We start from the raw sequence: 11957 nt of genomic DNA on the forward strand, positions 1-11957 counted from the left end.
TTGGTTATAATTGTCGTCCAAATAATTCACGTCCAAAATTTTGGTTCCCTGGCGCCTCTAATAAATAAACTACACTACTGCTGGGCTGAATCAATGATATATCACCCCCAAAAATGGATGAATGGGCGAAATTTTTTTTTTCTTTTCTATTTTTTACCCCAAACATGTTTCGCTCGGAAAGCAATTCACGCTAAATTTCACGACGAACTTTTCAATGTTCTGGTTATCTCTGTGTGACTGCAGTCTTTGAAACAATTTATAGCACAACAAAAACACAATGTAATGCAATATCACGACGAACGTTTCAAATGTTCACCCAATCCTCCATGTTTATTTGGTGATAAGAATGATTCAGCCCAGCGCTTAGATTTAGCGTGAATGGCTTTCCGAGCGGAAAAAGTCGAGGTTCTCTGCAAATAATTGAGTTCGGGTTTAAAAAATAGATAAAAATGGGACCAAGAAACCGCCGATTTTTCGGCAGTTTTTTAATCTTTTCTAATGACTGAAAGTTTAGCCGCAGTCAATAACGCATATTCAAGAGTATTGATATTTATTGCGACTAGCGTGAATGGGTAGCTTCGTTTCGACAATGAGCTGTTATCGCTGAAAACAATGTCAGTTAAATTATCCTTCAAATGCCCAGTTTATCTTTTTTTATTTGAAAACAAATCATGTCGCTTTCCCATCAAAATTCATTTCTACAGCATCGAGTGTTGAAAATGCGATCGGATTCATTCGCTTCCGTTGAAATAAGTTGAAATTTATTTGCATTTCAACAAATTTATTTTGTTTCACGTTATTTTAATCATTGCTAGGTAATAATCAATAATCGTGAAACGCAGCATGACCGGATTGCGCTACCACGATCATTTGCTACTAAGTTGGTTCGTTTTTATTTGAAACTTTTTTTAGAATATACTTTTGTTATAAAATGAAACAAAATAATTGTATTTGGCGCACGAGGTTCGTTAATGTGAATTTTTGAGAGAAAGATGCGCGGTCTACTTTTTAATCCAGCAAGAACAAAATGTATAAAATTTAATAAATTGAATAGTGTCATTCGTTTTGGGTAGTCCAACTGCCGGCGTTGAAAATCGACGTAGGTGGATTTTTCATTGAAAATATAAGCCTCTAAAAATATTTGATGATAATTTTTTGAAAATTTGAACCCCAAATAAGGGCCCACCAGCCGTGAAACCGCCCAGGGCGATTTTTTGGATGGGCGAATTTACGGCAGAATCCGGTATTTGTTCCCCGGGAATCTATAATCAAGTAATACAAATGGTGTCACTATGCAGTATTTTTGGTTTCATTTTACATTTACAAAACATTGTATTGCAATGCATTAGTAATAACGTAAATATATATAATACATTCCTTTATTTTATTGTTGAGACTGAGTTATACAGTTTGTTACTACTACAATTTATCTATATTGGAAAACGGTTATGGGGATTATTAATTTCAATAAACAATATTCAACTATCCTTTGCAACACCAATAAGATCATAATGGTAATGTTTATTGCTCTTTGAAACTAGAGGCATTATCAGAGCATGGGTCTTATTTTGGAACTCCTGCCAGAATGGTATTCCCAGAATAGAGCCAGTTGTTAAAGAAACATAAACCTTTAATTCTCAACAAGGATGAAAAAACAGTTATTGAGACAAAGCCCTACTCCCCGCGACACCCACCAGATACGAAACCTGCTTACCGCGAAAGCCCCTCACCGTGAAGCTACTAGTTAGTACTCTAAATATCCAAACATATTTTAGTATAAGGTAGTAAAAAAACACTAAAAGAATAAACGAGACTGTATGCAAATCTAAATCATATCGTAAAAATGCATACTATCCGCCATGATATGCTGTGATTTCATCTTGTTGTGATGTTCTTTCGTCTTGTTGTGTGGTGCGTTTGTCATGTTATCTTGTGGTACACTGTGTTATGATGTCCATTCGTCTCGTTATGTGGTGGTGCATTCATCATGTTGTGCTGTGAGTCGTAAAATGAAATACGGCAATGAATATTTTGCGACGCCGTATACCGTCCTGCGCATGACATCATAATTCTCTCATTTCGCGCGGTATTTTGAATCAGACATCGTTAAATCAAGCATGGAAGCCATACCGTATGACCTCGAATTAGGTTCAATACTACACAATTTCCAGGCAGAAAAGATAGATCCGCAAATAGTATCTGGCATGACTGACGCGGAACCTATGAGGCTTGGGGTCTCAACAATTGGCGATCGCGTTCGATTGCGTGAACGGTGCAAGGTTGTTGACCACGACTCGCCATCAGCAAGTGGAACTCCAGCCGCGAACGTACGTCGCAAAAGATACCGTCTTTTCAGCCCAGGCAGATCTAGCCGACAGATTGGTGAACGTCGACCCACGAAAAGGGCGAAACAAACTCGAACGTGGACAATGAACTTTATATGTTTGTCCGACTGTCATGCGCACAGAATTATCATGATTTATATTTCAGTCAGTTTGACAGTGGTTGTCATGACATATACTGATAAAGGTTAATGACAAGACCAGATGGCGAGCTGGTCGAAATCAACCAAAAACATCTTATGACTCTGCAGTTTTTAAGATACAAGACAGTAGCTGTAATTCTAAACCAATGTTGTTTGCGAGTTTAAAAAAGGTAGTATCTTGGTGGAATGTTAGTGCGAGATTATTACCCCATCAATATTAGTTAGTGTTGACAATGTATAGAAATGTTTTCTCTAGACAGCTTGACGAGTAATTAATTGATTATGATGTGTAAAACTTTCATGTGATTGGTTGTTTGTTGGAAGGAAAGGCCTTGGAGTCTCTTATACTGATTGTAATTGGTTAAGGGGTGACAAGAAATAAAGATGGATTTAATGCTGTCTCGGGTGAAAACCAGGGACTTGGCAGAGAATCGTTTTGGGAACATGAACGAAGCTTGTGTGTGTCTTTTGTCAGCCTAGCGTGGAAACGACCGAATCCCGGTTACCTAAGTGAAAGGTTTTTAACCATCAAAAATACCTATCACACGTGGTGGAGAACCCTTGGGCATTGTGTTCAACACAAAAATCATCCTGTGAAGAAAAGTGAAATGACGAAGAGGTGTCTTTCTTGTGAACCGAACTAACAGCTCCATGGCAGAGACGACTCAGAAACCGCGCTCGACGACTAACACCGTTACCAGTATGGCACCGATGTACAACGCTGAAGAGATGAAGATTTCAGAACCCCTTCGGAAGGACCAGTACCGGATAGGACTGTATAATTAAGAATTGAGCGACATTAAAGACAAGAAGATGACAAAGAACGACCCCGGACTAACGCGACGAAAGAAGAAGACGCTATATAGACTTTGAATTAGAACTTTAGCTATCTGTGTATTGCTTAGAGAACTGCTCGCTGGACACTGTAACTGACACTGTGTAACTCAATAAGGACGTTGAACTCTTTTCCAGAACCCTAACCCTATTGCTCAGTAATGTAATGTATTGCTTGCTTTTCTATCTTTTTTTTACCGTTTTTTTTGTGGTATTGAATTGTATGTATGCCCAGAGACACAGAGATGAATAGTAAGAATAGCGGATATTTTGGTATCGAAAAGATTATTAAGGGTAGGCTAAGGAACGGTAGAAAAGAGTATCTTATTAAATGGGTGGGGTACCCAAAAGATCAAAATTCTTGGGAATGTTATGAGAATTTAAACAAACAGGCGAGATTATTTTTAGAAGACCATCCGATACCCCTTATGGGATCGACGAAAGCAAACAAAAGAAGGCGGGAAAAGTTGATTAATGGTTTAGAAGTATATTAAAAAGAGATTAGTGTGTGACAAGACGAGTGTTATTTAGGCCCTGGGACGCACATCATTCATTACTAACGACAATACTTAACGAATTCATTCATACGAGATAATTTCTCAAGGAGCGTGGAAAGAATCCATGATAAAGCCTAAGTTTAAATTACATGGAAGTGTTATGTCCGCACTATAGCTACGTACGGGTTTGGTGTTGGGGGTCACACTTTCATGAAGACGCCGGGCGGTGACGCCATGGACAATTTGATGAGAACATAGGAAACGCTTTAGGTGGGTACTTAATTCTACCATTCGACCACGCAAATTGAGAATTGGCCACGAATTTTTCATTTATCATGTGTCATACCCCTTTCTTTTCATTTCATTACTAATTTATAGTGCGTCTCCCGAGAAATTGATGTCAAGATGAGAATAGCGTTGATATTTATTAGTGTATTATTGGTCGTACGATGGAAACCGTCTGTGCAGATGAGAGATTATGTTCTGCGCCCCAATTATGGAGTATTGTTTGAACGGGTAGCAAACATCGATAACAGTCTAACGTACTGGCATCATACGTTCGCAATACCTTATTTAGATATTCCTATGATGAGTGTGAATGAGTCATTATGTTCGAACGAAACAGTTCACCTCATTCCGAAGTTTTGTGAGGAATACGGGGAAACTTTGAAGTTAGTCGAACAACAGAATAAGTTCTATATGTATCATATTTCGAGAGATGAACGAGCGATTCGTGTGTTATTTCCAAAGATAGAGAAAAGGAATTTGGGAAATGAACGGCAGAAAAGGGGATTATTAGACTTTGTAGGGAAGGTATCGAAATCTTTATTCGGAACGGCCACGTCGAACGACGTAAATATTTTGAGACGGCATGTAGCGGCATTGGAAAGTTCCACCGAGGTTATGACAGATCAAATTGTTGCGTACGAAGATGATTTAAACTCATATGTTTTCACAACGAATAAAAGAATAGAGAATGCTCTGAATGGGATTAAGGAAAATCATGAGGCCATTTATTCAATCGTATCTGATTTATCGCAATGGAGAAAGCGCTTGAACAGAATGGAACTAAATCAAGAGGCGTTAGAAAAAGAATTAAATTATGAACGGCGATCCACACATTTAATGTTTCGATATGCTATTCAACGCCTACAAGCGTTACAGTTACTTGAAAGGGAGACACAACGTAGGGTGAGTTCGATTGACGTGTTATTACAAGAAAGGTTACCTTTGCAGTTGATAGGACCGAGAGTGTTAGGGGATGCTTTAAGGGCAGTGCGAAAGAAGCTACGAAAGAAATATCCTAATTTTGATATAGCATACACGAATTTGAATTATTATTACCATAATGCGAGAGTGACATTTCGGCGTACAGACAATAATGTGTACATAAAGGTTGGAATTCCCATTACTATAAAAAACGACATATTCGAAGTGTATAAAGTGATAGTCATGCCTATGCCCCTCCCTTATAATTTAGGTGATAAACCTCAGCATTTCGACAATAATACAGCAAAGAACGGGCGCACGAAGGTAACGTCAGTTGCAGAGTATTTTGGGGTTAATGAAGATGAAACTTACTACATTGAAATGAGTGCAGACCAAATTTCGTCTTGTACTGGTCTGACAGTAAAAGATTGTCCCTCTGTGATTACCATGATAAATATGCGTAAGTCGTCGTGTACGAAGGCCTTGTTCTATGATAATAAAGAGGAAATTCATAACACATGTAAAATAGATTTAATACTCAACCCAGTATACGACCCTAAGATTCTCGAAATCGGACAGGGGAATATTTTGGTAAATAGCAATGATACTAAATGGTTAATAGCATGCGGGGATAAAAGCCCTGAGCCTATTGAAGGTTGTACAATGTGTATAATTAAATTGCCCTGTGGATGCGCTATAAATTCCGACAATCTCTATATATCGCCATTGTTAACCAGTTGCACTGAAGACGAGGCCCCCACGTTTCTGCATCCGGTAAATTTGCCATTCTTAATACCCTTTTATGACCCAGATGATTTGACAGAAATTACGGGGGAATCGATGTATGAAAACCCGTGGCGAGTACAACTCCCTAACATCACCATTAACAGAGGGAATTTCGAGGAAATTGTACGTTCTGATGCACGTTTGGTGGTAGATTTAAACAGAACGGCAGATTTATTAAGAAAAAATAAACCAATTTATTATTCAAAAGTAGACAAATTATTTAGCGACATTACGGATGAAACCCCTGCCTTACCGTTTTTGGAAGTCAAAACTATTACTATAATTGAAACCATTCTGGCTATTATAAGCACAGGGTCACTGATTTTGTCAGTATATACAGTTTGTAAGGTGAGAACTTTGAGCATATTGATTGCAACCCTTCCCAGGGCCCGGGCTAAAACGTTATATTTGCCAGTAGACGAGTTAATTACGGACCACCCCTTGCGAGATTTGAATAGTTCCATGATCCAACTTCGAAATGAAACGTTAATTCTGATTTTAATGTGTTCAGGATTCTTATTAATATTGGCGGTTATTCGATTGTGCAAGTGTTATCGTAATCGCTCTATAATGTATCGTGCACCTAAATTGCCCCGTGCTAAGTTAATTTTAGAGATATCCAATGACAAGCTGTATGTCTTGGTAAATGTTATGACCCTGTACGTGTCTCCGAGCCATTTGGCCTTTGCAAAGCGACCCGTGATCGAGAATTTAACAGTTGAACGTGGTATAATTTCGTCCGTGTTGAATATCGAATGGGGTGATTTAAAATACAAATTTCATGGTGTAGAACGTGTAATTCCTTTGCCCAAAGCCGTTAAGATACCAAAGTGGAAAGATAGTAAGTGCATGGCTGTGGAAGAGGTAGGGAATCATTATAGATTATTGGTAGGTCTATCTGAAGTATATACCGAGATTCCCAGGGATATTATTAGTATGCAGTAGATAGGGAACCCAATACTGAATAATTGGGATAGCAAGTGAAGTGCTGGCACCTCTCCTTGATAGAGTAGGATATTCGAAAATATAACCAATGTATTTAACCTCATAATCTTTTTATTTAAATATATATAACTATTGTATTTTAGAATCATAACAGTAGTGTTTAAATTTATAGCTTTTTATTTGAAATTATAATTACCATATGTAATCATTGTATTTACTCATTTGAAACTATGTATTTTGTTATATTAGAGTGTATTTTACTTGCTTAACAATTGTTGATGTATTTGACGTGTGAAATATAAAGGTGATGACATCCTTGGTATTGGAACGGTATGTTCGGAGAACATGCAGAATGTAAAACAGGGGGTTGTATCATGATTTATATTTCAGTCAGTTTGACAGTGGTTGTCATGACATATACTGATAAAGGTTAATGACAAGACCAGATGGCGAGCTGGTCGAAATCAACCAAAAACATCTTATGACTCTGCAGTTTTTAAGATACAAGACAGTAGCTGTAATTCTAAACCAATGTTGTTTGCGAGTTTAAAAAAGGTAGTATCTTGGTGGAATGTTAGTGCGAGATTATTACCCCATCAATATTAGTTAGCGTTGACAATGTATAGAAATGTTTTCTCTAGACAGCTTGACGAGTAATTAATTGATCATGATGTGTAAAACTTTCATGTGATTGGTTGTTTGTTGGAAGGCAAGGCCTTGGAGTCTCTTATACTGATTGTAATTGGTTAAGGGGTGACAAGAAATAAAGATGGATTTAATGCTGTCTCGGGTGAAAACCAGGGACTTGGCAGAGAATCGTTTTGGGAACATGAACGAAGCTTGTGTGTGTCTTTTGTCAGCCTAGCGTGGAAACGACCGAATCCCGGTTACCTAAGTGAAAGGTTTTTAACCATCAAAAATACCTATCACAGAATCCCCAATACGACAGAAAGAGGGGTACTTTCCAAGGCTGGGCTTGGACTAAAAAAGATTAGTTTTTACGCAGATGACGACGAAGATGAAGTTATGAAAAAAATAACAGCAGAATATCCGCAACTCCAGGGATGTGGTGGATTTGAAATAATGAATTGCACTGGAAACTGTCGAAATTTATTAGTTGTTCAATGTGCTTGGAGCGTAGCTGAATTGAAAAGTAATGTTGGGTCACAAGCAAAGCTTTACCTTCGACCGATACAAAGTAACCTTAGCATGAAACCAATTGAATCATTGACGTCCGCGTCGAGTTTAAGGGAAACTTGCAAAGATTGTCACCAGACATTTCCATTGTGTGATCTTCGTTGAAGTGTACCAAGGATTCTTACCTGTCGCAAATACATGTATACATTGTATGATCCTACCACGACCAACTATCAGCGACACTTTACCAGAGGAGGATAGGTTGTTTAATGTTTATGACTTTGCAGTCTCTAATACATACTTTGGTAAAGATTAAAACTGCTGTATAAAATAACTTTTTATATGGTTCTGTTCTGTTAATATATCTATGTAATTCAAGTTGATGGCCTATATTGATATTTTACTGTTGGGTGCAAAGACAATATATGATGCCATATAGTCCGCTACAATTTGCCCTGGTACTAGTATATGCATGTAAAGTTACTTGTAGGGAGACATTATACATGTTTACAGTATTTGTTCAATTAGAAGGACATTTCAAATAAAAGTGCCATGTTATTACCGGTACATCGCCCTTTATTGCACCTGGTGATAATGAACCCATAATGCATCTGTTGAAACTTGAACCCACAGTGCACCTTTATATACTGTGTGCAACTCCAGAACCAAACAAATTCTTGTTGTTTTGCCTACTCCTTAAGTCCAATTTCATTTTTCAAACCTGGACAGAGTGATATGCTCATGACATTATAACTGTATCCCGTTGTATTCCATTTAGTTGTAGTCCTAATTCAATATTTGCACTTTCATTTTTTGATATACTGAGAAATACTATATTTTCATGCGAAACAGTGTCATGATTTCTTTCGTTCTCTTGGTGCATAGATTTTGTTGCTTTTCATTGGTACCTGACTTTTCAGTGTCAAAATACACAAACATAAAATCCTTGATAAAATAAATAAAAATATCATGGGAATTACACCAAATTTGGCAAAAAGATTTTGTTTTCAAACAAAAATCTGCACTTCATTCTTGTTCACCTTGATAGGAATCTTGTTTATCTCCCAGCATGTATCAGTCGTTATGTCACAAAGTGTGCTGTATACCCATGATTGCCAATCTCCAGTTCTAAATCACTGTATAAATGAGGTATTTACAGAGGTCAGGTTAGACTCATTTTTATCGGCCCTTCGCCTGCAGGTGGGATAAAACCTCTTTTAATTTACAGTAGTTTTCTAGCTAATGCGACATCATTTTTTTCTGTCTTTGATAATTTTTCTCACCAGCAATTAAGAAGTAAAAACTGCAAATAACAGATGTTTGGCAAATAAAGTAGATCTTCATGACTTGCATTGTAAAATTTGTTTTTGTCAAAGTTTTGTCCTTACTTTCTTCCAATTGATTACTGTCTTTGCATTTTATTTTTAATTTGGGCTCGGTACGTCCATCCATCTGTACGTACGTCCGAGGCTATATCTCGGACACCCATTGACGGATTTCATTCAAACTTTACATGAAGACAATACATAATGTCTTACGTGTCAAGTTACTTTATGATCGGGGAAAAAATGGTCGACTGGCGGCCATTTTGGATGTTAAATTTGCTATTTCTGATACCTAAACGTGTCCGCAGCAGTTTCTTGGAGATGACTGGGCTGATTTGGATCAAAGTTGGTATGATGATCAAACATATTGGGTTGTAGGTGCACATCATTTTTTTTCGTGATTCGAGCAAATATGGCTACCTGGCGGCCATCTTGTTTTTCATGGTACCCATGCTACTTTATCTTGAATACAATGAACGTTTCTGTTTAAATTTTGTACAAAGATAGTATACCAAGAGATACATCTGCACCAACATGATTTTTGTGATTCAATTCAATATGGCTGGCCGACGCCCAATTTTAATGTAAAAGCACTAAAACGTCATTTTTACATGTCCGGAGCTGTTTCTCAGAGATAACTGGGCCAATTTGGATCAAAGTTGGTATGGTGATCATTCATATCGGGTTATAGGTGCACGTCATATTTTTTTCTGTGATTCAAACAAATGTGGCCGACTGGTGGCCATTTTGTTTTTCATGGTATCCATGCTACTTTCTCTTGAATGCAATGAACGTTTCTCTTTAAATTTTGTACAAAGATAGTATACCAAGGGATACATTTGTAACAACATTATTTTTGTGATTTGATTCAATATGGCTGGTCGATGCCCAATTTTCATGTAAAAGCTCTAAATCGTCATTTTTTACATGTCCGGAGCTGTTTCTCAGAGATGACTAGGCCAATTTAAAACAAAGTTGATATGGTGATCCTACATATTGGGTTATAGTTGCATGTCATATTTTTTCTGTGATTCAAACTAATATGGCTGACTGGTGGCCATTTTGTTTTTCATGATACCCATGCCTACTTTCCCATGAATGCAATGAACATTTTTGTTTAAATTTTATACAAAGACTGTATATCAATAGGTACATCAACATGAACATTATTTTTGTAATTTGATTCAATATGACTGCCCAATGTCCAATTCTCGTGTAAAAGCACTAAATCATAATTTTTTACAAATCCATCTCCAATTAAGGTAGAGATGCAGTTTATTTGTGAATTTCAATAAAAATATTTTTTTTCGTTTTTTATATAGATTTTTATCTAAAGAACATTCTGTGAAAATTTGACCAATGAATTCTTATTAGAACACCGTTAAAACTGTTGGTTATTTTCTGATTAAAAATAAAAAACACTCACACGTGGCAATGTTTATGTCCAATTGCCTAATTTGCATGAGTAATCAAATAACAGGACCTTTGATTGACAATATGCAAATCGAGATTGTACGGGTCATAGTTCATTCAATTCACGCGCATGTGCAATTATTCTCAAATCAGTTATCGCTCGCTAGCAAACGAAACATTATATTTCCTCAGCGTTTTTTCCTAATTTTTATCATTACATTAAGCGTGGTGTGAAAAGAAAGAGAGGTAGAAAGAAGATTTAGATGATTTCTATGTCGGAAGAGGCAAAAGCTACACTGAAGGCATCAGCCCACCGAACGAAAAACAAAATCGATGTGAGCGTCCAAACGTGACTTTCCCTGAAGGCGTGAATCCGAGTTTCTGATTGACTGAGAGATTATATTTTTAAATAATTGTTCTCAAAAAATAAACTGAGCACGTGAAGAATAATTTAACATTGTTTACAGTGATAATTGCTCATTGTCGAAACGAAGCTTACCCATTCACGCTAGTCACAATAAACATCATACTCTTGAATAGGCGTCAATGACTACGGTAAAACTTAGACTCTATTTTAGGCATCAAGAATGATTGAAATGTCCGAAAATGACGCCAAAATACACCTTAAAAGTCCTATTTTATTTTTTTCTAAATCCCATCCCGAATTTACGGCAGAATCTGGTCCCTAAAATAAGGGACACGTGAGCTTTGATTCTAACCGGATATATTGCACTGGGTCGGGGAGATACAAACTTTCCGATCATTCGCAAGTTTTGCTAGGTGGTGCGAGACAGCTTTGTTTGCAACCGGACGAACTCCGTTTAATTCAATGAAGCAAACAACTGACAATGCTAAAATAAATTGCAGAGGTACGCTAAAATTAATTGAAAACAAGCAAATAATTTCAATGAAAAATAAATCACAGAGAGAGGTAACTTGATACATTAACAACTCTTTTGACGCGCTGACCGCTTCTCCGCGTCTGATGTTTTGTTTTCCTTGTCATAATACTTACTGATTGATGATTTTGTTTTGATTTTTTAGTTTTTTAGCCTGCAACTCTGCCACGACCTTTGCTTTTACCGTGAAAAATTGGGAAGTTTACGTCAATTTGACGGACATTCCATTTTTTTAAACTAACGAACACACTGTTTAGCACTCCTATTTTTTTCATTTGCTGATTTCTATTCAGAAATATTTGACCGCTCGAAAATGCACCTTAATTTTGCACTCTTAAAACATGTCAGATTTCCAACACTAATTATTTAAAACTGGCCGAAATTTTAAAACTTTTACGTTAGGAGCTGGAGCTCTCTTCTTGCAGGC

The sequence above is a fragment of the Saccoglossus kowalevskii genome, chromosome 16 (assembly GCF_978046115.1).
Source record: "Saccoglossus kowalevskii chromosome 16, keSacKowa6.1, whole genome shotgun sequence".
Lineage (NCBI taxonomy): Eukaryota > Metazoa > Hemichordata > Enteropneusta > Harrimaniidae > Saccoglossus > Saccoglossus kowalevskii.